The sequence below is a fragment of the Ochotona princeps genome, chromosome 26, assembly GCF_030435755.1.
Source record: "Ochotona princeps isolate mOchPri1 chromosome 26, mOchPri1.hap1, whole genome shotgun sequence".
Classification (NCBI taxonomy): Eukaryota; Metazoa; Chordata; class Mammalia; order Lagomorpha; family Ochotonidae; genus Ochotona; species Ochotona princeps.
In genome coordinates, this window is record NC_080857.1 from 8,697,329 (window position 1) to 8,725,154 (window position 27,826).

Here is a 27,826-nt window from a genome sequence, read left to right on the forward strand (position 1 = left end):
ATTCTTTAAAAAGAAAATGAACAGTAGCTCAGTAGGCTAATCCTCCACCTACAAGCACCATCATACCGTATAAGTGCTGGATCATGAGCCATCTGCTCCACTTCCAGTTGAGCTCCCTGCATATGGCCTGGAAAAGCACTGGAGGATGACTCAGGTCCTTGGGCCCCTGCACCCATGTGGGAGACCTGGAAGAATCTCCTGCCTCCTGGCCTCAGATTAGCTCCACTCCAAGAGTTAAGATCACTTAGGGAGTAAACCTGTGGATGGCAAATGTCTCTGTCTCTCCTCTCTGTAAATTTGCTTTTTTTTTTTTTAAGTGAGTAGGTAGTCTGGGACATACACACTCAATCCTCCTCAAAACTGTTAAGGTCATCAAAACAAGGACAGAAAAAGGACAGATTAAAACCCCGCAAATCTAAATAAAGTATGGAATTCAGTTAATAACATTTTACTAATATTAGTTCATTAATTGTTTCAAATATTCCATTCGGATATAAGATGTCAGTAATTGATACAACTGGATACCTGGGATTTAGGAATTCTCTTCCTTCTGCTTACAGTTTTTCTGTAAATTTAAAATGATTTTCAAATAAAAAGTATTTTTTTTAAATTTCAGATCTGAATATATGGTGGAAATTCTAGTCCTGATACTATTTAAATTTTTAATACAACTTCAGTTAAAAATGTGCAGCAAAGGGATTACTTAATTTTTTCAATTATGTTATGGTACACATCGACAAAAAGCAAAACAAAACCTGTTGCAGCTCACCACTGAGTGACACCCTGACTCTGGTCAGAACCTGAACACTGGCTCACCGGGCTGTGTCCCTCACTACAGGAGTCCTGCAGATTTCTGACAGAGAAGAGATCTAAGGATTTCAAGCACCTGTTTTTTTGAATTACTTTTCAAAGTATTCAAAAAAAAAAAAAGACCAAGAAGAAAATCCTCAGTTTTCTATTATGCTGCTTGCAATATACATTTCAAGGGAAAGAAATCCCTCTGCTTTGGATCTATTGAAAAGAAAGCCCATTAGGCTTCCTGTGGACTTGATGATTCCTGATGACCGAGAGCACTGTAGGCTGCCATCCACTGGTAACCTGTAGTTCCTAGATCCTCACTTGGCTGCTTGCAGCCTCTCGATGGGCAGAGTGAACTAGCAGGCCAGGACACACTCACCCTGCTCAGCCTTGCCATGGCACGTGCGTGATCATGGCAAGATCACCCAGGGATGAGTTCAGATTTACAAAGTTAATGCTTTATTTATGGAAGTTACAGTCATTAAAAAGGCTAGTTCCTCGGGCCCGGCGGCGTGGCCTAGCAGCTAAAGTCCTCGCCTTGAAAGTCCCGGGATCCCATATGGGCGCCGGTTCTAATCCCGGCAGCTCCACTTCCCATCCAGCTCCCTGCTTGTGGCCTGTGAAAGCAGTTGAGGACGGCTCAATGCATTGGGACCCTGCACCCGCGTGGGAGACCCGGAAGAGGTTCCTGGTTCCCGGCTTCGGATCGGCACAGCACCGGCCCGTTGTGGCTCAGTTGGGGAGTGAATCATCGGACAGAAGATCTTCCTCTCTGTCTCTCCTCCTCTCTGTATATCTGGCTGTAATAAAAATGAATAAATCTTTAAAAAAAAAAGGCTAGTTCCTCAAGATTTTCCTTCTCATAATGCTAATTTATAAATCCAGAAAAATATATTATTCATTCCAAGGTGCCTTTTACGTTTTCACCAAAAATATAACTGCAAATATGAAAAAAGATATGAAGTTACATTTTTATAATTATGTCTAAATATATTTGGTTTATTTACTTGAGAACCATCTGTGGGTTCACTGCCTTAATCACATCAAGGCTGGGCCTTGGCCAAGCTGAAGCTGCAAGCGGGGAACTCAGTCCAGGTCTTGCAAGTGGGTGGCACAACTTCAACTCCTTGAACCATCATCTTCTGCCTCCCGTGGCTTGCGTTCGCAGGAAGCTGGAAAAAGAAGCAGAGCCAGAACTCAAACCCTGGGCACTCCACTATGGGCATCTCTGAAATATTCAGAGAGGGAAAATCTTCTATCTGCTGGTCCGCTCCTCAACGGGCCACGACAGCCAGGGCAAGGCCAGGCATTCTCACGAGCTAGAACTCTGTCTGCGTCTCCCATGTGTGTGTAGTAGAGATGCAAGCACTTGGCCATCCTCCACTGTTTTCCCAGTCACGTCAGCAGGGAGATGGATGGGATGTGATGTAGCTGAGACTCAAACTGGCATCCATATGGGATACTGTCATCACAGACTGCAGCTTAACCCTCTGCACCACAGGGCTAGCCTCCCAGCTAGTGTCTTAACTGACACTGGATTTGTCTTCCTAAGAGCTTATTGATTTTATTAATATTCTCAAAGCCTAAACTTGTAGGTATGTTGCTGTATTTTGTTTGCTTCTATCTCATTATTTCTGCCCTTATCATCATCATTATTATTTATTCATTCACAATTGCTCTTTTGTTCTAGATTCTTGAGAGGCAAAGATCACTGACTTTTAGCTTTTTTATTTTCTGAAATATTTATCTAAGACTATGAATATTCACTAAGCAGTGCTTTAGCTGCATCTTACAAATTCTAGTATGTCTTCTCTTCATTATCATTCTCTGCAGGGTATTTTCTAATTTCTGCTATAATTTCTTTTGACACATGAGCTATTCAGAAATCAATTGTAAGTTTTCAAAAGTTATGAGTGTTCTAGTTTTCTTAATTGATTTCTAGTTAACTCCATTGTGGTTGGAGGACTTACTCAGAATATTCTCAAATCCTTAAATTAGTTCTCTTTGAGTCCTTCATTCTCTAATGAACATCTTCCCATGTATTTCAACAAATGTTTCAGAATAATAAAATTAAATTATTTAATTTGTTAAATCTTCACTTGCTTGAATATTCCAATGTTTTTTTATAATTTTAAATTTCAGCTGTAATCATAAATCTAAACTGAGTTGCATTTTAAATTGGAACTACCAAGTCAGTCTGTTCATCAGTGTGAAACTGCTGTCCAGCTTCATAGCCACCTACACACAAGGGGAATTAAATTCAATTTTTAACAGACTAAGATGAAACAAAGATTATGAGTCAGTCCTTCACCGGCTAGCCTTGTGCAGTAGCCACATAGCAAGTGTCTAGTAGCTGGACTCATATTGAAAAGCACCAAACAGCGTACTCTCACCCCATCGTGGCACGTTGCATTGGAAAGCATCCCCTAACACTTATTTATTTACTTATTTTAAAAATCTATTTTAGTTTTTTTTTGTTGTTTGTTTGTTTTGAGATTTTGAGAGGCAGAGTTACAAAGAGGTGGAAAGACAGAGAGAAAGCTCTTCCATCTGCTGGTTCACTTCCCAAATGATTGCAATGGCCAGGGCTGGTCCAGGCTAAAGCTAAGAACTTTTTCTGAATCTCCCACATGGGTGTCAGGGTCCCAAGAATTGAGCCATCTTCTGTTGCTTTCCAGGCACATTAGCAGGAACCAGGATTGGAAGTGGAGCAGCCAAGACTCAAATGGGTGCCCATTTGGGATGCAAGCACTAAAGGCATCTGCTTAGCCCGTAACACCACAATTCCTATACCTATCAGATACCCCTGTAGGGTGCCGGCGAGCCTTTTGGTTGGCTGCTCTGAGGTTAGACCAGTCTTGGCATCATCTACTGACAAAGTTCCATGGCTTTGCAACTTGTAGGATAGTTTATATAAATAGTACCCCCATAGAAAGGAATGGGATTGTGGGAGCTCCTTAGGAAAGGATTTTGGGGGAAATAACATTGTGCAGGATACTGCCTGGCAAGTGCCTGGTCACCCTTTGTGTTTGTGCTGCTCTAACAAAGTGCCCGAGACCTGGTAAAGGAGAAACAACACTTCTCCAGGCCGGAAGTCAATAGATCAAGGGGTTGGCATCTGTTGCAAGCCTCTGTGATGTGTTGATCTATGGTGGAGGGTAAGAGGGTGGGAAAGGGAAGGAAAGAGGCTGAGTTTGTCCTTTCATAACAAATGTACTTCCACGACAACTGTGTGAGTCCATGCAGAAGGGTGGAACCCTGGTAGTCTAATCACCTCTCTTGATACTATTACCTTGGGAACTAAGTTCAACAGGAGTGTTGGAGGCGACATTCAAGCCCTGGGCTTCTTGAAGGCCACACAACTGCACCAAACTGTCTTAATTTGGGCCCGACATGATGGTTCAGTGGCTAGATCCTTGCCTTGCATGTGCCAGGATCTCATATGAGTGCCAGTGTCCTGGCTCCACTTCCCATCCAGCTCCCTGCTTGTGGCCTGGGAAAGCAGTAGAGGACGGCTCAAAGACTTAGGACCCTGCACCTCTGTAGGATACCCAGAAGAAACTCCTGGCTCCAGGTTTCAGATTGAGTCAACTCTGGTTGTTGTGGCCACTTGGGGAGTGAACCTGTGGATGGAAGATCTTTCTGTCTTTGCTTCTTTCTATAGGTCTGACTTTCCAATAAAAAACAAATCAATCTAAAAACAAAACAACAAAACAAAATCTGTCATAACTCGTGCAGAGGGTTGTCATTCTCTTCCTGGACTTACCAATGTTTTGTCAGAGCGCTACCCTTGTTAAAGCATGGTTGAAATTGTTCTGTTTCTGTCTCCAACTCGTTATTTTTAAAACCTTTAAAATTTTTTTATTGATTGATTATCATTTTATTTGAAAAGCAGAGTGCTTGATGGGTGAAAGAGCTTTCCTTCTTTTATTTAGAGGTAAATTTCAATGAGGAGATTGACTTATATAAATTGCTCCTTGCTCATTTGTCATAATCTGTTGCTGTAACGAAAATGCCCTAGGGGCAGGCATTCTGCCTAACAGGTTTTTTTTTTCCTTCTTTTATTTTCATATTATTTTCTTATCAAAGAAATGGCTTAATATTAGAAATCAGCCCCTGAAATCTTGTGCCCATTGATTGCTTTTTATTGCTACTGTTTCATTAATTTAGAAAATTATTGACCATTTTATTGCACTGTGATTAGTGAGTATGTTCTATTTAGTGTTTTAAAAATATTTTATCATATAGCACATAATCAAACCACTTTTGAATTATGTATTTCAAAAACATTTTAATTCTGTTTAAAAACAAAAGAAGCCCACATTCCACATCAAAGTTCCTGGTTTGACTCCCAGCTTCAGCTTCTGCCTCCAGTTTCCTGCCATCACAGGCCCTTGGAGAAAATAAGTGAAAACCAAAGAGGTCGGATCCTTGCCAGCATGTGCAGAGGTAGACAGCATTCCTGGCTGCTGACTTTGACCTTGAGCAGCCCTAGCCATTGTTGATGAGGTAGCAGAGGGAAGAGCTCTCATTCACTGCTGCTGCCTTTCAAATACACACACACACACACCTGACATACATGCACACACACACATGTGCACACAAGTTGGGTGGCTAAAACAACAAACACTTATTTCTCAAAGGAGACTGAAGAGTCCAAAGTCAAGGCACAAAGGATTCAGCATCTGAGGAGTCATCTAGTGCCTGCATCCTGGCTCTTAGATGGCCTTGTCACCGTATTGACCCAGAGTGGAAGGACCAAGAGAGTCCTCTGGGGTCCCATTTTCAAGGGCAGCAAGCTTAATCCTGAGTGCTTCACTCTCATGACCCAAAGAACCCCCTACAGTCCCCTCTTCCTAGACAGGGCGTTAGATTCTAACTCGTGTGGTCTGAGGAGACACAGTCAACTGATAAGAGCAAAGGGTGTCAGAGCCAACAAAAGTGGGGAAACACATGGTAAATTGTTATCAGTGCTTATTTTTTAGTTGTGCAGGTTTGTGGAACCTTTAAAATGTTTTGAGCCCATTATGGCATTCCAGTAAATGGATGGATTGAGCAGAATTCCTTAGATTCACTTGCTGCACCAGGAAACCATGTCTGTTGTAAATAGAGTCATCAAAAAGAACTAATGTTCCATGGATCGTAGCTTGGGAAATGGTCAGTTAGCTGAGCTCTAAGGACTCTTCCAGCTGCAGGTGTATTTTATGAAGATGGGTCCTGAGCCTTATGACCTGTAGTAGCGCTGGAGCCACAAACACATAGTGCTGAACACCTGCTCTGCAGTCCCTGCTTCCGCTTTCCACCCCACCAAGAGTGACCCTGCTTTCTAGAGGGAAGGGGCTTGGATGCCTGTAATCTAACTTTGACGTCTGAGAGTGAAGCGTGGTCAGCACTCTTTGAAAAGAGAAGCTGCATGGAAAAAAATCAAAGCAGAAGTCAGAGCGATTTTATGTTAATTCAAAATCGATTTTTTTTCCAGTTGTTGTACCATGTTTCTTTTATGGTATCATGGGTGTCACTGTTTAATACATCTAATTTGAGCCCCAACTTAATCTACTGGGCTTTCCTTCGCATGAATTCTTAAAGCAGCAACAGATTATGCTAGTAAGAAAGAAATAATGAAATATACAGAGCCCTTGTTCCATGTATTATTAATGAATATCTTGTCTGTTATTGGTGGGTCTGATACTTTACAGTGTGATTGCCCAACAGATCAGAAAATGATTTTGCCTTTTCTGCAGAGAGGCCCAAATTAGGCCACGTGACTAGAAACTGCAACAGGTAACAGGTAATGGAAATAGCCATGAAGCGTTGTGGGGTAAAGGATGATGAAGTTACCTTAATCTGAGGTGCCATTCTTGTTGCTAGAGAGTAAAATAAGTAATTCTACTTTTAAAATAAAAAAACAGATAGAAGAGCATTTCTGCCAAGCTTAGTCCTGTGTTGTGCTGAATGGTCACGTGGGAATTTCCTAACCGTCGTACTGAAAACCTAGATTTATCGTTTGCTTGCGCTTGGTCTAGAACTGTTCTCAGTGCGCTGCATGCATTACTGCATTTCGTGCTTGTTGGCAACTCTAAGAGAGTGATGCAGTCTTTACACTCAGCAGAAGGAATGAGGGCATGGGGTGGCAGTGAATCTGGCCAGCTGGCCCTGGAGCCCATCCTCAGACCCCAACACTGAGAATGGAAAGACCTGGGCTTTCAGGTCAGAGCTCCGGGCTTTGGGGAAACTGCAGGTCTCTGTCTGATCCCCAGGAACTTCAAGCACCATCATGAATGGAATCACTGACTTGATCATCACTACCAGAGGTAGCCACCATCACACATTGTGCAAAGCCACTTTGTATTTCATGAGGCTAATGCCATCCTCAGATGGGACACCTGTAAGCAATTACAGCCCTATCTCACAGGCATCCTATGGTCAGCTTTTCAATGCCCACGGTCACTGGGGTGCTATTTGCACCCTGAGTGTTTCTTTTTTTACTGTTTATTTTTATTGGAAAGGCAGATTTAGAGAGGAGAAACTAAGATCTTCCATCTGCTGCTTCACTCTTCGAATGGCCACAACTGCCAGAACTGAGCTTATGTGAAGCCAGGAGCTTCTTTTGGGTCTCCCATGCAGGTGCAGGGTCCCAAGGCTTTTGAGCTGCATGGGATGTGGAGCAGCCAAGACATTAACTGACACCCATATGGAATCCCAGTGCTTGCAAGAGGAGGATTAGCCAATTGCATCACCCCCTTCCCATTTCTTGTAAGAGACTTACCTCCTTGGCTATGGCTGAAGACCTGTGCTGGATCACACTTTGTTCAAAGAGCTCAGGATGCCCAGTCATGGTCGGTGAGATGCATCTGCCTTCCTCTGCTCTGAGATCAGTAAGATCTAGGAAGAGGTTGTGTAATCCAAGGATTCCAAGCCCCTAACAATAATGTCATGTCGCCTCCTGGCTCTTCCTAGCCTCCTGTCCCTGGGCATTGCTTAGTGCATCAAAGGCTTGAAAAGCAAAAAGCCATTTTCTTCTAACATTTGATTTAGGAAATGGGAGAACAGTAGGTATAAAGCTGACCTAGCGCTCTATGTGTGCATATGCAAAGTTCAACATAGCTGTAGTTTCAAACCCCAATGATGTTTTGGTTTTAGGTTAAAGGGTTTTTGTTTCTTTCTTTGCAGAAGCAAGCAGGGAGAGTGACTAGAAGCTTATTCATTTGCAGGGTTTTTTCCTTTAGAAATGAAAATGCTGGCATAATTTTAATTGGACTTTAATTGTTGTTTTAATTCTCACAGTGATGGCTTGGCTGTGTCTTTTGGGATTGCAGAGGGAAACTGGCATCTGGTGTCTGAGGATTCTGGGGATTCTGGGGATTTGCACCATATTTATGTGTAATAACTATACAGTAAATAAACAGAATGAATAATTAAGTGAATAATGAGTTTGTTGGAAAGGAGGCCTCCTCTGAAGACTTGGGTCTGCAGTCTCTCGTGGGTTCCACCTGCCGCCTGCGTGACAAGTCCACACTGCTCTTGCTGAATCTTGCCCCTGTGAAAGAAAACAAGAGTATTTTCAAGGCTGAAATCCAGTGTGCCATTAATCATCAGCATGGCGACAGAGAAATGAGATCATTTTGCTCACATTTGTATTTTTGTCCAAGGATGTTGGAATTAGACTTCCTAGAATCTTGTGTGTGTGTGTGTGCCTCTTTAAAAATAAGATCTGTGAGATAAACAATTTCATTGTTTAATGTTTTTCCAAGTGACTGAAAAAAATCTTAAAATTCCAGGAACTTGCTGTATCTAGTGACATTGCATATATGCATGCTCTAACACTCATTCTGGCTAGTAAAATGTACCCTTGCTTCTAGATGCCATGGAGAAATAAAACCCACTTGTTTGTTTCATGGGTGTCCATCCATTTACTTGACAGGAGAGTACCTCAAAAGGTTCATGGAAAAATGGAATTTAAAAAAGATGCATTTTAGTGGTAAAAGAAAAAAAGTTTTGAAATCCATGCATAGTTTTTGCATAATATGCATTCTGCATGAACTTTTTGAAGACTCTTCATGTGTTTGAGCAGCTGCTACATGGAAGCTACTATGCCAGGCTCTAGAGATTCCTGGGTGAGTGAAAGCAGACCCAATTCCTGTCCTCACAGCACTGGTGTTTTCATCAGGGAGGTGGCAACCAGATAATAAATCAGATTGCAGAGGGAGGTTGTATGGAGCAAGCATTAGCCCTGGCTGCCAAGACCAAATGCAGACCAAGTGACTTAACCAATGGAAGCTGAGTTTCCATGATTTTAGAGACCAGAAGGCCACGATGAATGGTTGGGTTCTTCTGAGGTCTCTCCTATTGCTTGTAGACGGCCGCCTTTTGTGGCCTCCTCATATGGTCTTTCCTCTGTGTGGACACATCCCTGACATCTCTTTTTGGATCCAAATGTCTTGTTTGTAAAAGGACATCAAGTAGATTGGGTTAGAGCCCATTCCTCCAAACAGGGACCAGCGCTTCAGCGTGAATTTGGAGCTTCCACAGTGAGGTATTTTGACAGATTTTAATAGGAAGACATGTGAGATAGCCCAAGAGGGACAAAGTAGGAGTTCCCCCGAGGATGCAGTGGGGATCTAAGCATGAGGAGGTAGAAATTGTACAAGGAGGAGAGAGTGTAGTTCCAGGGAAAGGGAAGAGCATTTGCCAAACTCCTCCAGTGAGAGGGCAGGGCCCATAGGAGAGACCAGAAAGAAATAGGTCTGGTGCTGGGAGTGTGGGGTCTAGGATGAAACTGAGTTTACAGGTGGAGGCTAAGCGCTGCAGAACCTGTGTCTCCAGAGCAAGGAAGGATCATCCAAGGTTTCCAGTAGAAGTGGCTGCAGCAGATTTATGTTTTGGATGTTATCAGTCTGACAGTTGAATGGAGTGCACACTTACAAGGGCCTGGAGCATGTTCTAGTAGAGACCGAGATACAAGAGAATGTTGCAGGCATCCAAGCCAAATGTGAAAATGGTTTAGCTTCAAGAGATGGGCTGGGATTGGCAAGAAAGGACTTGAATTGCTAGATCTGTGGAGAAACTGAATAGACACATTTGGTCATTGGGCGATAGGAGTTGGAGACAGATCAGTGATGTCGGATGCTGGGAAAGAGAGATGACAAGGTTATCTCCTGGATTCTGATTTCCAGACAGGGGTAAGTGTAAGTGTAAGTCTACACAATGCTGTGCTGGGCCTATCTCCCAAGCCAATTCCGACCCTGCTGACACTGGTAAGCCCAAAAGGCTCTGTGGCCACTTTATGCTGCTCAGAACAGGTGGCTCTTTGCCCTGCATGTGCCATTCTTAGTGACCGTCCTGTGAAACCCATGCTCTTTACGTCAATTCAAGGACTGCCAGCTGGGAAGTCTTCCCAACTGCCTCAGACTGAGCTTGGTGTCTGTTTCCACGTGCACCCTGTACTGTCCTCGAAAGCAGTCATTACACTTAAAATTATATAGTTGATTGTTTAAGTTCCACTGCAGTGTAAGCTATGACAGCTGTTATATGTAAGTTTAATTAGTACAGCCGACTGGTGGTCCTGGAACCAGATGCTCTGGGTTCAAGTCTTTGGGTGTCTGTTTTTGAGGTTCAAGTCTTGATTCTCCTATTTTCTAATGATATCATCTTGGACTAGATATTTATTTAGTTTTGCTATGCTTCAGTTGCTTTATATGTAAAATATGGATTATAATAATACTTCCCTCATAGAATTTGGGGAACTGTTAAGTGAGCCAATTAGCATAAAGTCTTTTTAACAGTCCTTGGTATATAATAAGGATTCAGTACATGTTCACGGTGATTATTCTCACCGGACCCGTATGTACTTGATACATAGATGATCAGATGGATGGATGGGCCAATGGATGAGTTGACAAGTGGGAGGATAGGTTAAAGGGGCAAGAAATAAAGCATAATCTTTAGCAAGCTACATGGAATGGGCACAGTGGAAAGGCAAGGAAGCCCAGGTGGGAAGAACGGATGGCTGACACTTCATGACCTGGCTAAATTCCAAGATGCTGAGTCCCATTCAGGTCAACTTTTCCTCCCAAGCAGCATCTTAAGGAATCCACACCAGAACTTGTGTGCTAAAATCACAGTACTTGTGTCTTGATATCAGTGGAAGCAGACAGACCATAAGTAACCACTCCCTTTTTAATTAAAGTGACTATATTGTTCCCAAATGCATGGTGGATTTTGAAAGTGTAACCCAAAGATAAGCTTAATTAGATATGAACAATACATTTTTCTTATTGATCTATCCTATAGTATGTCCCTCACTCAAACATTTCTGGAATTCCTACTGTGTGTCAGGTATTGCGTGGTTACATGGTCCAGTAAGATGTTTCTGATGACCTCAAAGAACGTACCAGTCTTCACATTGTTTATAAATAGACTAAGTAAATACTTAGGTTACAGCAACATGATCAAAACCAAAGTAAAAACTGTTTCCTACCCAGGAGGCACAGACTAATAAGTAGGTCTCACCTATTCTGGTACCACTCTGCCCTGGCATCCCTGGTGAAGCCACTGTGTGGCAAAGCTGGAGAGGCTTGGCCCCAGTTGGAAGGTATTTTTGTCACTGTCACTTTGTTTATGAAAGCAACTCATGTCTGGTATCTTCTTTTGGCCCACAGGATCCTCTTCTTTTTTTTTTTTTACATAATTTATTATATAATTCATTCCATAATTTATTTTGTAATTTATTACAAAGTTCAAGGGCCATTTCATTAGAGAGACATATTCCCTATCATTATTATAACAATTCTCCCTATTTCTGTTCCATTCCTGAACTGACAATCTAAAAGGCTATTTTTAGCTCAGTCATTTGAGATTATTTGTTTCCTTATTATGAGAAGTTTTTCCTTCGGACTAGTTAACATGATTTTTATGCTCACTTATTATGTCACATGCTTCAATTCAATTTATTTTAAAGTGGATTCTTTGGGGAAAACTGTAAAGCTAATTTGAATTGATTCTTTAGAAATTCCATTTTAAATGAAGTGCTATAAAAATTGGCAGACAAAGTGAAAAAATGAAATTGAATTTTCTTCCTTAGCTACTCCCTGGATTCAGAAAGCTTGCTCCTTGACACTGCCAAGGGTTTTGATATAATGTTTTATGTGATTTTCGCAACATTTATCTTAAACTCCTTTGCCTTTGGTTTGGTCGTTCAACTGCACAATGGCTACTTGATATTGTTTGAAAAAAGAAAAGGTGTGGGGGGAGTTCTTGCTAAAGAAGGGATTGAATACAAACTTTCTACCTCCACAATAGTGCCGTGTGATTAAACACCTGGTGTGAAGCAGGTGGTTTTATTCTGCAGTGGATATCCAGCATTTGAGAACTGATTTGTTGAAGCGGGGGAATGTGTTACACAACTGCATCTCCAGCTTCCTTCTGCTTTGCCCAGTTTATGTTTCTCCCTCTCATATTTGATGGATTTACAGCTTGAAGCAAGTATGAGAATAATAGGCAAGATGCCTGGTGGCTAATTTCCTGTCCCCCACAGACCAGGAGAGGTGCTCCTTGTCCCCCAGAACTGGGAGCTTCAGGCTAATCAGAAACAGCCAGCACCGGAGGGAGACAGGGCCTGAGGGTGGTCCAACTGATACTGCTCACTGATTTACATCCTGTTACTAACAATCTAATGGAAAACCCATTGAAAGCATTTGTCTGGCGTTTCGTTTTGAGACATACTTGCTTTCTTTGATGTGTTTTTGAAACTTTGATGTGTTTTCCTACTTGTCTTTCCCCCTGAATGCCCTATATGCTGTCTTAGTCTGTTTGCTGCTACAACAACAGAATACCACACTGGGTCCCTAATAAGCAGTAGAAGTCTGGCTCATGGGTCTAGAGGGGAAAAAAAAGTCCAAGACTGCTGGGCAGACAGCATCTTCTTGCTGCGTCATCAACACGGTGGAAGTATCCCGTGATGAGATTGAGGCCGTGGAGCTGAGCTTACCTGTTTAATCAGGAGCTCACTTCCCTGATAACTCATCGCCAAGAGAACAGCCTGAGTGCATTGGTGAGTGCAGCGCCGTTGTGAGCTAAGCCCTGCTGAGAGGCCCTTGGTCTCGGCTCTGCCACAATCGCTGCTCCATTCCAACCTCAGTTGTGAAGGGGACAGTCACCCACAACAGCAGCCAGGAGTCCCAGTCAACTCAGAGAGAGGCTCAGTCCCCATCGAGCACAGCATCAGGTGAACAGAGTTCTTTTCCTCCACTCCAGTTGGCTGTACAACAGGCATGCCATGTGTATGTGCTTTTGCTCTGATTATAAAGAAGTTGCCTGTGAAAAGTGAGTACATGTGTTACCCAGGCTGCTGGCTGACTTCCCCCAGGAGACACACACCATGATGCCAGCCCATGAGGCCACACAAGTGTTCCTCTTAATATCTTTTCTAGGAGAAACATGAGTATAAGACTGATTGCATAACAATTTGTTGAACCCAGACAATATTTTTTATGAGAGATTATAAAATGAAAATATTTTTTAAAGATGTATTTATTTTAAAGGCAGAGGGAAAGACAGAAAGGCAGAAAGACCTTCCACCTTCCACCTGCTGGTTCACTCTGCAAATGGGTGCAATGGCTGGAGATCAGCAGATCTGAAGCCAGGAGCCATGTGTCTCCCATGTGGGTCTCCCATGTGAGTCAGGTGTCTAAGGCTCTGGGCTATCCTCCACTGCTTTCCCAGGCCACAGGCAGGGAACTGGATAGGAAGTGGAGTAGCAGGAAAACAAACTGATGTCCTCATGGGTTCCTGGTACTTGCAGCAGGAGGATTAGCCAACTGAGCCATCATGCCTGGCCTAATTCTTAACAGTTTTTATTAGTGGCAGGGAGGGGTCCATGAACGCCTTGGTCCACAGAAGCCAAACCTCATCCTGTGCACAATGGCTCTGAGTAACATGCCATGGGGTTGTACTGTAGCAGTTGCTTCTGTAATTGTGGGAGCTGGGCTCAGGTCTTAGCAAGACTGCATATACTTCAGCATCATGGGCAGGCCAGCAGGAAAAGTTGGATGTAACATCAGCAGTGGTCAACCTTGGACAATTTTGTCCCCCCAGAAGTCATCTGGCAACATCTAGAAACAGCATTGTCATGACTTGAGCAACTACTAGCATCTGGTAGGCAGAGGCCTAGGGTGCTGCTTACAATTCTCACATCTGCAGGGCAGTCCCCATGACAAAGAACATTCTATGTCAAACAGTTCGGAGTTCTGACTCTTAGGTAAAGAAAGTGGCCAGCCCTGGAGCTCATGTCTGTCTTTCATCTCCCCCATCCTCCGTGACCGGGGCCACCTGAGAAGGAGTTGGGTGCTTTGTCACAGGACTACATTTGCACCTGGCTGAGGAGAGAATGAAGCTGATGGAGCCGACTGGAGGCAGTTGCTTAGAGTTCTCAGGCCTGGCTGTTGCCCTCATGGGTAGATGGGCCCACAGATGGGGGCAAGACATGCAAGCTGAAGTAAGGATGCAGTAATGATGACAATCTGCCCTGGACTCCTTTTTTTAAAAAAAAAAAGATTTATTTATTTTTATTACACAGCCAGATATACAGAGAGGAAGATCCTCCTTCCGATGATTCACTCCCCAAGTGAGCCTCAATGGCCGGTGCTGCGCCAATCCGAAGCCGGGAACCTGGAACCTCTTCCGGGTCTCCCACGCGGTTGCAGGGTCCCAAATCCCTGGGCCATCCTTGACTGCCTTCCCAGGCCACAAGCAGGGAGCTGGATGGGAAGTGGAGCTGCCGGGACCAGAACTGGCGCCCTTATGGGATCCTGGGGCGTTCAAGGCGAGGACTTTAGCCGCTAGGCCATGCCGCCGGGTGCTGCCCTGGACTCCTAACATCAAGGCCGCTGCCTCATTTCCTCCTCTGAGCATCATGCTAATTTTTCTTTTGGTCAAGCCTAACTGGAAACTCTAGAATATATTGGCTACAGTGATATAACATAAGACCACCCTAATAGTCCTTCTACTAGGGGAAGCTCTGCTCACTTGCACTTCTCTCAGCCTTGTGTGCACTAATGGTGGGCTTGGTCTTTCAGTTGTTTTAATCTGCAAATGCCTGGAGCAACTTACGTGACCAGTTAAGCATCAGCACCTGATGTTTCTTTCAAAAATAGAGTTATGCTGCACACACGGCTGTCTGGACAGATGGCATGTCCCAGCTTGCCAAGTTGTTCAGTGTGGCACTACCACTGACCAGTCAGAACACGCATGGGAGGACAAGGGTTCACGCCAGCTCTGGTGCTGCGCCTTTGGACATAGCTGTCGCTCTTCCCACCAAGCTTGGAGGCAGCCAAGCATTAGCATACAATTTCAAGAGCAGAGAAGCAAGATGGAAGAGATGCTGGTTATTGCTGCAGTCCCAAGAACTTACGACTAGGTGTTGTTTTTCTTACCGAGCTCTAAGTGAGCATACCAGTCCTTCACACTGCAGATGAAAAAAAAAACAGCTCAAATCCACCTGTGCAGAAAAGGGATGCCCTCTATTTTGCCCCCATAGTGGCAGGTTTAGGATAAGGGCTCCAGGCATAGCTGGATCCAAGTATATAAGCGATGTTGTTCAAGCTCTCTGTGTCTCAGCTCTGGCCTGGTTTAGGAGTCCAGGGAAGACAGCCTTGAAAATGTCCAGGCTTACAATTTCCTTCAAGTTCATGAGCCGAAAGAGGATAGGAGCTTCTGTCTCATGCCTTGTGTTTAACCACACAGAGCAATGCTGAGTGGTCCTGCAGCAGTCACAGACTGACTCCCTGCACCACTCCGGGGTTAGCATGAACCTGTAACACCTGTGGCTGTTCTGGTCCACTTGATGAGTTAACCAACCTGGTGAGGCAACCCAGACAGAGCTTGTGAGGGGCCAAACTCAGGAAATCACCCTTGGCCCTCAGGAGGGAAGGTAGCCCATTCTCAACCTGGATGATTAGCCATAGCTTCCCAGCAGGGTGGTATTTGAGCCTGGGAGCTGAAAGTCCAAGAGTTTAAAAATGGCTAGAGAAAGGACCGGCACACACTGGGATCCCACATGGATGCTGGTTCTAATCCCGGCAGCCCTGCTTCCCATCCAGCTCTCTGTGTCCTGGGAAAGCAGTTGAGGATGGCCCAAAGTCATGGGAACCTGCACCTGCGTGGGAACCCAGAAGAGGCTCCTGGCTCCTGGCTTCAGATTGGCGCAGCTCCAGCCGTTGTGGCCAGTTGGGGAGTGAATCAACAGATGGAAGATCTTCCTTTCTTTCTCTCTCCTCACTGTATATCCAACTTTCCAATAAAAATAAATCTTTTTTTAAAAATAACTAGAGAAGAAAACACTCTGCTTTCTTTGCCAGCCCTTCTCCAAGGCCCGTGCAGTTTCCATAGCCCACTGGGGTGTAAAGAATCACGCTGATGGTTCGGGACCCAGAGTGTCAGCGTTTGAGAACCAAGTCCTTCCAGAGCCCAACAAAAATGCATCGGGCACAGGCAAGTCTCCAGCACCAACAATCAGTGGCAGACACAAAAATGCTGCACTTCTTGTCTTGGGGAAAGGTTGCTGAGCGTAACTGGCAGTTCCCTTGGTCCAGAAAGCCCTGTTATGTAAATGACTAACTCAAACAGGAGGTGACTTCCCTTGGGAAACTTACACTACCCTCTTTTCATTTTTCATGTCCCTAGAAGGGTTTCTTTCGGTGGAGGAGCTTAAAATTTTAATATATGCCTTATAATACATTTATTACATATAGAATATGCATTTATTAATTCTTAACATTGTCCAATGTGGAGACTTTAGGAACACATCAGGATTTTAAATAGATTCGTGATTTTCCCATCAGCCAGGCTGCCAGATCCTGTGGCTCAGCTCTTCCTACAGAGCTCCAGCCATCTGTGGAAATGCCAGCTCAGGTTGACCAGGCCAGTGTGCTTGCTCTTGGCTGGGCTTAGAGTTATGATGGTTGTTTCATCTCTCACAGGTTGGCTGTGTCAGTACTGCAGCAACTATTAATGTTACAGGTGATGCAGAGAAGGATATCAACTCCATCCTGCCTCATTCTCAGGGCACTGTTGCCTGTTTCCTAAAGAATCAAGGTTGTTGATAGCAGTAAGAGCATTCAGGGATCTCTTGCTTCCCAGTTGTCTGGTAGTGAAACGAGTTCGTTTGGGCACAAAGCTCTTCTCGTTGGCCAGCAGCAAGTCTATACCCTGATGCAGGGAGTAGAGGACATGCACTTACGTTTGCTTCAAGCTGTGTCTCTCTGGACTCCTCTGTCCTTAGCTAAAGCACAGGGGAAGCAGTTCAGCATCTGTCATCTGTTTAAGAGTGGGAGACCTAACACATCCACAAGGTCCACAGTGAATCCCCCCAGGGGAGTCTTCACCTCAGGTGGGCCGAGGCAGACAGCCAGTGTGATCACTTCACTGAATCATGTTGATCGGGGTGGTCCATTGTATTGTTGCTCCAATCATTTACTATATCCCCTATATCAATTCCTGTTGCCTATTGGACTTGTGACTTACAGGGTCTCTTATGGCAAAAGTACTCTTCCAGATATTGACACAACTTTGAGGTTGACACCAAGACTTGCTGTGGCCAATGAGTTGTAAGCAATAGGCTCTATGAGCAGGGGGCAGAGGCTGTACGCGGCTTCACTCTTACCCTCTCTTGCCCATTTGTTCATGCAGTCTACCAGGGGAATACCCCCTCAACTCTCACTTGTGAAAGGAGCAGGAAATGCATGTTCTCTCAAACCAGGGAGACAGTAAGGTCATTTATTACAATGTCATAACATAGTGAAGGGCAGGGTAGAGAAAGCTGACAGATGCAAATGGCCACTAACTGTTCTGAACATTTCAGTGAAAAATGGCCACACTCTACATGCGTGTGGGTAGAGACAGATCTCTCCAGGAAAAACCAAGCCTAAAGAGAAGACAATGTGGAAACCACAATAAACTTAAACCAGTCATAATAAGGTGTCAGTTTTGCACATGCAATTTGTAAAGTTATAAAAAATCATGGGACTGGACAGATTATATGAGCAATAGCCATTGCTAGACATTTGCTAATTGGGATTGAAATTAGAACAGCAGGGCCCCGGCATGATGACTCAGTGGTTAAATCTTACCCTTTCAAGTGCCAGCATCCCATATGGACACTGGTTCATATCCTGGCTGCCCCACTTCCTATCCAACTGCCTGCTTGTAGCCTGGGAAAGCAGTCGAGGATGGCCTAAAGCCTTGGGACCCTGCACCCGTGTGGGAGACCAGAAAGAAGTTTCTGGCTCCTGGTTTCGGATTGGCTCACCTCTGGCTGTTGTGGCCACTTGGAGAGTGAACCAGCAGCTGGAAGATCTTTGTCTCTGTCTCTCCTTGTCTCCGTAAATCTAATCTGGCTTTCCAATTAAAAAACAATGGAACAGCAGCCGTGGAATGGAATTCAGAATAAATACTATTAAGAACAACAGATAGCATATTTAGAGAGTACCTTTGTCTGCCAGACCCTGCTTTTTCAATTTTTATGAACCTTACCTGAATTAAATTGATTTATGTCTACTAGCTTGCTTAATCCTTGTAACAATCTTATAGGGAGATAGTATTATTAAAAATTTATATTTCAAACACATCAAAACTTGTATGTGCCATCAGAACAACATCTGTGAGTTTATCCTAGGGTAACCACTGAAGACAGCATGTGAAGTTTTATGAGTAGCACGGTTTGTACTGGTATGTTGGTTCACAAATTGCAAAACTCAGAAACAACGTAGTCAAACTGAAAACAGGGATCTTTCAAATGGATTAAATCACTTAAAAGTGATATGAAGGCATTGGGCTTTGTGGTTAAGCTGCTCATTGGAATGCTAACATCCCATATGGCAGTACCTACCTTGATTCAAATTCCAGCTCCTCCCACAATTGCAGTTGTTGTGTGGCTTGCAAAGTCTAAAAGAAGTGTGAGGGTGTTTGGTCCAGCAGTTCAGATGACTGCTTTCCACACTGGGGTGTCTGGTTCTGATTCCTAGCTCTAGCTCCTGATTCTAGTTTCCTGCTAATACAGATCCTAGTGAACAGCCAGTGATGATTTGTATAGCTGGGACACACGTACACATGTACACACGTACACACACACACACACACACACACATACACGAAATCTAGATTGAGGTCCCAGTTCCTGGCTTCAGTCTGGCTTAACACTGTGCACTACAGGTCTTTGAAGAGTGAACCAACAGTTGGGAGCACTGTCTGTCTGTGCCTTTGTCTGGTCCTCTCTGTCTCTTTAATAAAACAAAAAAGTTATATAAAAATGTGTGGGGAGGGGGCAGCACAGCAGGCTAATCCTGCAACAACAGAATCCTATATGAGTGCCATGTCCTGGTGGCTACTCTACTTTTTTTTTTAAATACATGATTAACAGTATTAAGTTATTTAATTATACAGGAAAACAATATGCTTTCTTTTGCTTTTTTAATTTTTATTGTAAGTTTGGTTTACATTGTTGGGAGGAATGCATGCACATGTGAGTCTCTGATTAAGGTAGGGAAGGTTGAGCAAGAAAGGTGGGTGGGACAAATGTTTCAATCTTTTTTTCCTCCTGTGTCCACTGGGAGGAAAAGGGAGGGGGTCACTCCTTGCTGTCAAATTACATTAGCACCCAGGGATGGAGAATAGTCATTTTTTTAAAAAAAATTATTTATTTTTATTGGAAAGTCAGATTTACAGAGAGGAGAAACAGAGAGAAAGATCTTACATCCACTGGTTCACTTCCCCGGTAGCCACAATGGCTGGAGCTGAGCCAATCCAAAGCCAGGAGCCAGGAGCTTCTTCCAGGTCTTCCATGCAGGTGCAGGGTCCCAAGGCGTTGGGCATTTCTTCTACTGCTCTCTCAGGCCACAAGCAGGGAGCTGGATGGGAAGTGGGGCAGCTGAGACGCAAACTGGCCCCATATGGGCTCCTGGTGGTTGCAAAGCAAGGATTTAACCACTAGGCTACTACACCAGTCCCAGGAATAGTCATTTAATAATATATTAGAGACCCCAATGCAGAGAATAGTATTCCAAGGGTGTTGAGTGTTTTTGATATTTGTGAGACACCATCAGGTTTGTTGCACCAGGGTTTAGAAAATCTTTCCAAGGTCTGTTGACTGACCAAGTCTACTTCAGTGCATCCACAGACCCAGGAACATGTGGCAAAGCTTGGCCTGGAGAGTGATCCAACCTGTTCCATTTTCCATCCTCTGACAAGGCACTCATTGTCTTCTACTGGCCTAAGTGAGCTGGCTATCAGACATCAGCAACTGAAGAGACCCTGTCCCAGCACATGCACCCAAACGTCAGACCACATATATTGTGATTTTTCCTCTGTCCAAGGTTGGAGTCTAGTTGGTGAGTCCCTTAAGAAACCTCTCTTGAAGTGACTCCAGACTTGACTCCTGTGTGCACCAGCCAGTGCAAGATCAAGTTCAGTCCATCACCAATGCACATACCAGTGGACTGACTGCTCCACTTTTGATCAAGCTTCTTGCTTATGGCCTGGGAAAACAATGGAAGATGGTCCAAGGCCTTGGGCTCCTATACCCCCACATGGAAACCTAGAAGAAGCTCCTGGCTCCTGGCTTTGGATCAGTTCAGCTCTGGCTGTTGCAAACATTCGAGGAGTGAACCAGCAGGTGGAAGATCTTCTCTTTCTTTGTCTTCTGCCCTGCCCCTCTCTTTCTCTCTCTCTGTAATTCTGACTTTCAAGTAAGAATAGTAATTTAAAAATCTTTAAAAATTGTACAGTTGGGGCTGGTATTGTGGTAAAGTGGGTAAGGCCATCTCCTAGGTCACCAGTATCCCATATAGGTGCTGACTCCGATTTCAATCCAGCTCCCTGCTAATGGCCTAGGAAAAGCAGTAAAAGACCACCCATGTACTTGGGCCCCTGACACCCATGTGGGAAATCCAGATGAAGTAACTGGTCCTTAGTTTCTACCTGGCCTAACCCCAGGCATTGCAGCCATCTGAAGAATGAACCAGCAGATGGAAGAGCTCTCTTTCTCTGTCACTGTCTTTAACTCTGACTTTCAAGTGGATACATTTGCTTGTTGTTTTAAATGCACAGTGAACATGAAAGGACTTATGTTTATATTGCCTGGAAAAAAATCAGCTTATAATAGTGTAGACCTACATTTTCCAATTCAGTAGCCACTTGATGCGTGAGCACTTGAAACATTGTCAATCTGAACTGAGATGTGCTGTGAGTGAACAATTGGTATGGGAAAGAATATAAAATATTTCACTAATAATGTCTACTAATTGTAAGGATGAAGTAATATTTCAGACATAGTATACTGAAAGTAATTTCCTCAGCTTTTTAGCATTCCAGTTGTGATTCAAATTTATTTTATTTAAAATTGTGATTTATTTGAGAGGCAGAGAGATAAAGAGCTCCCATCTTTGGTTGTTTGCTACTGCTCAGATACCCCTGATGTCCAGAGGTAGGCCAAGACTAGGCCATGGCTGATGCTGGGAGCCGGAAATGCAACCCAAGTCTCGTGTGTGGGTAACAGGAACCCAGCCACTTGAGCCTCACGGGTGCCTCCCAAGAGTTGTATGAAGAGAAGACAGAACCAGGAACTAGGGCCAAGAATCAAACAGAAGCACCCCAATGTGGATCATGATTACAGCATCTGAACAGCTAGGCCAGATATTCACCTCCACATTTATTTTAGATTTTGCAGGCCTCACCGCTGTAACAACAGCTCAGCTTCCTTGTAAGGCAAAAGCATCTCTAGACAGCTTATAAATCAATGAGCATCACCATGTTCCAATAAAACTACTTACAAAAACAGGCAACCCAGCAACCACAGTTGTGGTTTGTTGAACCCTGGCTTAGACCTGTTTCCTAACCTTGGTCCCTTGAACTTCTGCGTAGCTAATGTTTGGAAGGCCTGGGCAGGAGGTTGTGCTGTAGACTATCCATCAGCATCTCTGGCCTCTACCACTAGATGCCAGTAGCACCTCCATCCCCATTTTGACATCTCCAAACTGCACTCAATGTCAGGTGTCCTCTGTGGTGACACAGTCACCCTGATTGAGAACCACCATTGTTGCTCGTGATTTTATTTCCATGGAAACAAAAATCTTGTAAATGTATAGACATTATGGAAGTGTACACTCCAAGGTGGAGGCGTTGCTTGCTTGTTTTTCCCCCCTCCCTGCTTCTCTGTATCTTTAAAATGAACCAGATGTTCCTTATTGAAGATGTAAAAAGGAATAATTGTGTAGGAAAAGAAAAAAGGACTCAAATAAGATGAGACAGCAGAAAGAAATCCATATGTGGGAAGGAAAAGGTGAGGGGACAGTGGCACGTCAGCCCCAGAGGACAAGCTCTCTACTTGGCCAGGCCCTCAAGTGGCACCAGCAAGATGAACAACATAGGGCAATGCATGTGGGCTGGGCCAGGACAAAGGTCTGTGAGTTGATGAGTTGGGAAAATGCATCAACCATGCTAGGAGTAGCAGGCTCTTGCATTTGCCACAGGAACCAGATGTGACCTCCTCAGTGCAAGGCATGCTGGGACCTCCTCAGTTAGAGTCCACAAGAGAAGGGGTGAAGCCAGGAATTAGACAAAACTTCAGAATGAAAAATCAGAAGCTGACTCTATCTGACTGCTTCTCACAAAGGCCCAGGCAGTAGCATTTTAATAACTAAAACACCAGTGCCAATCTTCCCATAGTTACAATTCAATAATAATAACTGTTGCTCTGGGGTGAATGCAAAACCCTCAGACCAAGAGGTAGACGCAGCAGCTGGGCAGAGCCTGAGCCCCTGCTGATTGATAAGCAACCAGGCACAGCCCCTGCACTGTTCAGACTTCCACACATGGTTTATATTGAGAAATGCATTTCTGTGTCATTAGATTTATTGTTATTGATAACATTATTTTGTGCTTCTGGTCTGGGCAGTGTGCCAGTGGTTTTATGTGATCACTTCATTTTAAAACAAGATTTATTTATTCATAATTATGTGTGAAACACAGAAAAGGAGAGGCAGAGAGAGAGAGAGAGGAAGAGATCTTGCATCTACTGGCTCATTCCCGAAATGACCACACTGGACTGGGCTGCTCCAGGCTGAAGCTGAGAGCCAGGAACTGCATACTGCCGGGAGCACAAGCGCTTGAGCCATCTTTTGCTGCCTTCCCAGGTGCATTAGCAGGTGCCTGGATTGGAAGATGGGCAGCCAGGCTGGGAACTGGTGCTTCAAGATGGAATGCCAGTGTTTAAGGCCGCAGCTTAACTGGCAGGGCCGTAACCCATTGGCCCTGATAATTTCATCTCATATTCCTCAATCTCCTATCACCTCTGAAGGTGGGGTGCTACCCTTAGAATAGTTTTTCAGACGAGGGAGATAAGGGTGAGAGACAGTAAGTTACAAGCCCAGGTCACACCATTGGCAAAAGAACACAGAGACTGCTGTACACCCTTCTCAAAGCCAGTGATCTAACTGCAAAGGCATGCATGTCTCTCAGTCATTTTTTTTAAGATTAATTATTTTTATTGGAAAGTCAGATATACAGAGAGAAGAGATACAGAAAGAATTTCCATCCACTGTTTCACTCTCCAAGAGGCCACAGAGGCCAGAGCTGAGCTAATCCAAAGCCAGGAGCTTCTTCAGGGTCTGCCATGCAGGTGCAGGATTCCAAGACTTTGGGCCATCCTCGACTGCTTTTCCAGGCCACAAGCAGGGAGCTGGATGGTAAGTGGAGCAGCCAGGATTAGAACTGGCACTTATATGGGATTCCAATGCATGCAAGGCAAGAACTTTAGCCACTAGCCTGCAGTGCTGGACCCCCTCAGTCATTTTTGAAAGAAAAAATACATAGAGGTCCTCAAGTTGAGTTTTGGAATGACTCCTTGGAGGACAAAAATATTATTTTACTCAGGCTAGTGGAAAGCTGCTATGCTTTCATGGGGAGGTGGAGATGAGGGCGATGGAGAAGTGAGGCAAAGTGCCAGGCCGGAAGTGATCCTGGAAGCCCCGGGTCCATTTACAGGTCAGTCCACCCCAGCATCTGGAAAGATGGGAGGCATGTCAGAGAGACAGTGGTCTCCTGAGAGTGCCCTGGCAAGATGCTGACAGACTGCCATTGAGGATGAGGCATGCAGGGAGGGACGCTGAGCCAGACGTGTCAGGGGACTGCCTGCAGCAGAAGCATGGATACTTATCCCAGAGTAGAGTCAAGTTGGCAGATGGGGATGGGCACTGGTTTCTCAAAGAGTTGGACAGGAGCAGGCAAGTGTGATGAAACTTCTGGTAGCCCCCAGTGCCTGTTCTTCCTTCTATTAGAACCTCAAGTTCTAGCCAGCCACATGGACACCGTTTCTGTTGAAGCTCAGTGTGGCAATGCCCTTCTTCCTCTTTGGAGAATGCAAAGGCTGCATCTCCAGGAGCCATCTGAGAGCCTGAAGTGGACATCCTTGCTGGAAAGAGCATAGACTGGGTTCCTGATGGTCACAAAGCCACCAGCACAGTCTCCACTCTGCTGACTTGTATACTTCGTTTATATTAGAAAAATACTTGCCTAATTGATAATTCCTTGGCACTTTCTATCATTTGGTTTAAGCTGAATTTACTTTTAACAAATCAGTAATGCTGGCCTCAAAACTGGCTTCTTCTCCCAGATTCTTTTCTATAGCACAGATTCTACATAAACTAATTGGAATTGGAGTCAAGAAGAACTTGAAATTACTCAAGGCGATCAGTAGCAAACACCTCTGTCAGTCTGATTAGCCCAAAATATGTTGTCAGTGCCATTGTCGGCGTTCCGCCCCAACCACTGTCCCCTGTTCTCTAGATTCATGTACAATAGAGGAGAAGTAAATGTAGCATTTTCTCCAAATGTTAGACTCATTGCCATCATTAGCCTTCCTCAACCTCACACCACATCCTAACATGTACAGTCATTACCTGCACCTCCTTCTATCCTCCGCTCCTGGCTTTCGTTGTGCACCCTGGTCCTGTCTCCTGGTTCCCTGGATTGCAGTTCTTCCTGCCCATCCTAAAACTGTCCACTATAGGTGCTATGGGAAAGTCCTGGAAAAACTCAGAAAAGTACAGAAAATTCACGGTCCAAACAAAGACAGGCTAAAATGGACTATGATTTCAAATATTTGCTGGAATATAATAAAAGAGAACAGATTTGGCCATGCTACTGGGAACAGTGTTCTTTGAGTCACCAAGCGAGGTCCCAGTACAGACTTCCACCCTCCAGGGAACAACAGCTGCCTACTCACAATAACCTAAATGCCATTTCTTGAGTTTTACTTCCCAAATGCCTGAGACATCAGGGCTGGGTCAGACCAAAGCCTAGTGGGCTCAATGCACATCTCCCCTGTGGGTAGCAGAGATCCACCACCTGAGTTATCGCTGCTGCCTGCCTGAGTGCACATTTGTAAGAAGCAAGGAAAGAGGACGGGGCCAAGGTGTGAACCCCAGACACCCTGATATGGGATGGGATGTGTGCATCTTAGCCACAGTATCAAACACCTGGCTCAAAGCTTAATTATAATTAGCAAGGTGGATGGCAAGTGTAGACCAAGAGTGATTTGGGGGACAGCTCTCCTGGTTCTGGGAAAGCTTGGTGAAGTTATGCTATTGAGTTTATGGACAGCACATCTTCCCTTGCCAGCTCTCTCCACTGCCATTTCAGGGCTTATCTCTACTGAAAGGAACCATGTCCACACAGACACATTTTCTCAGTATTCTATTTCCTTTGTGTCCCAACAGGGTGGAGAGAACTGACTGTCATCTGACATCTCCTGTGGTAACCTGATTCAATCTTGTGTTGCTGAAAATAACTGGGATAATGGTCTCCCACTGAGGCTACACATTTGACCATATTGCTAAGCTTTAAAATATATCCTTTCCCAGGTCCCACCCTAGGTCAATTAAATCTGTGGTGTAGGCTTTGTTTTCTTTTTTTTAAATAAAAATCTCCAGGTGATTCTGTTCTGCAGTAGCATTTTAGAATTGCTGGTCTGGCCATCCTGTGTGTCATTCCTTAGAGTGTTGCAACAGGTGCACCTCTAGGTTAGATCACAGTTTCCTCATTATCACAGTGCTTGGATGAGTCGTCATCCTTCAAGTGTCTCCACTCCCATGGCCATTTTTGACCCTTGCTCTGGCATGTGGCTCCCCCAGCCCATGTCCCTGGAAGACCTTTCATCATTATCCCCCAGTGAACTGCCACTTGCCTTATTTAGTGGGCTCCCTAGTGCTTGAGTTTCTTCTCTGCATAGCATTCCATCCTGCTGATAATTTCATCTACTTCATGGGGCTCTTTCTTTGCCTGCTTGGGACATTCTCCCAGGCTGGGTGGGAGACTATACTCGGCTACATGAGGGTGACTTTAGGCTCCTCACCCACCTCCCAGATCTAAGTCCTAGGGAGCCAATGACCAATTGGAACTTTGAACAAAACCTTCCCTGAAATGAAACTCAGCTTGTTACTGTTGGTCTTTTCTCTCCTCTTCCTTGCTCTATTGGAAGAGACCCATTGTCCACCCTATGCAATCACACAATCCCCAACTCCAGGAATCCCATGGCTATATCTCTTTACCCTACACCAGTTGACTCCATCTTGGTTGGCCTCTTTGCCTCATCCTCACTGCCTGTTTTCAGATCAGCGAGGACAGCCATAGTGATCTGCCTGGTCTCCCTGCACTTAGTCAGGTCACCTTTCAATATTTCCTTTGACCAGAGTGATTGTGCATAACACATATATGACTGTGTCAATCTCCTGCTTAAAAGCCTTCCACCATATCCCCATGGACTTTCAAGTTCAAACTTAGAAAGGTCCAACAGGCAATAATAACTCTCTTCTCCTGCCTCTCCAGTTTCAGCACCTGCTATAGCCAACAGATGCCTCGTGTGTGTCTCAACGCACTGAGCCCTCAGTTCCTTTCTGCTAGACTCCCTCTCCACCATTCTCCAGCCAACCTCTGGGTCTGGGAGCCCTCCCTGACTTTTGGTTGTCCCAAGCCACTTATACTCCAAACTTGTGCTCAGACCTCACTACTTCTCAGTCATTTTCTCCTCCTTGATGCCTATCCCAGGGCCTGGAAACCAGAGGTGCTGAAGGAATGTTTACAGGAAAGTGAATACCATGTGTCATGAATTCCAGGATAGAGTATAATATCATGCGTGAAGAAAGTACAAAGAATTATTAAAACTTATCCCTGACTCACAGATGCATTGACTGTAAGGAAGGTCTTCAGTGTGAATGCTGGGGGACAGGGAGTAGATCCCATAAGACCCCCTAAGAGACCCCTGTTGTTTCCCCCAATATTAGCACAAAGATTTTCATCTTGCATGTTGGTCTTCTAAGAAAGACTCATGGTGCATAAAGTATTTTGTGGCTAAGAAATATTTGGAGAACGGTGTTCTAAATCATTCAGACAATTGGAGTACAGGATAATCAATCTCTAGGTGAACCTTCCAAACCCCAAATTCTCATCTCTCTGTTCCTTTTTTAAGCAAAATAACACGGGGATCCACCCCACCCCAGTCTTACTTGATGTCTTAGTGACATACTGAGATTTAAGAAAAATAATCTTTTGTGCTTTAAAAATTACATATTACTTTACATCACAAGACTGAAAGAAAAGGAATTCAATGGAAAACGAGCCCTCCACAAACACCTCCCTAAACCCATCCTCAGAGACAACACCGCAGCTGACTTTAGCACATCATTCCAGAGTTTTCTGTGCAAGGGCTGCTGTTCTGATGGACAGGCAGCACATTCCCTTGGCAGGGACAATGGAAGGACAAGACTTCTAAATGCCACTGATGTGGTTGAATCATCACAAACTCGGAGTGGCTCCCAGGGCACCTGGCCCTGCTATCCAATAACGGTCAGGAAGAAGGGCTTAGCATCCACTCTGCTCATACCCAAACCGCCTTTTGGCAGACAACGGCCAGCATTTGTTTGGCTCGTGTTCAAATATCCAGTCAGTCCCACTTGTTTACTTAACTAGGGGAATACTTCTCTGC

The 27,826-nt window shown here is 44.5% G+C and overlaps 1 protein-coding gene across 1 annotated transcript in view; it reads left to right on the forward strand.

The window, feature by feature from the left end:
* EFCAB11 (EF-hand calcium binding domain 11) overlaps positions 1 to 24,318 on the forward strand; it is a 158,947-nt gene extending 134,629 nt beyond the window's left edge. The window contains exon 7 of the mRNA XM_058655214.1: positions 24,303 to 24,318. The gene's annotated coding sequence lies outside the window, so the exon portion shown is untranslated. The remainder of the gene's footprint in view (positions 1 to 24,302) is intronic.
* Positions 24,319 to 27,826: the final 3,508 nt, after the last annotated feature.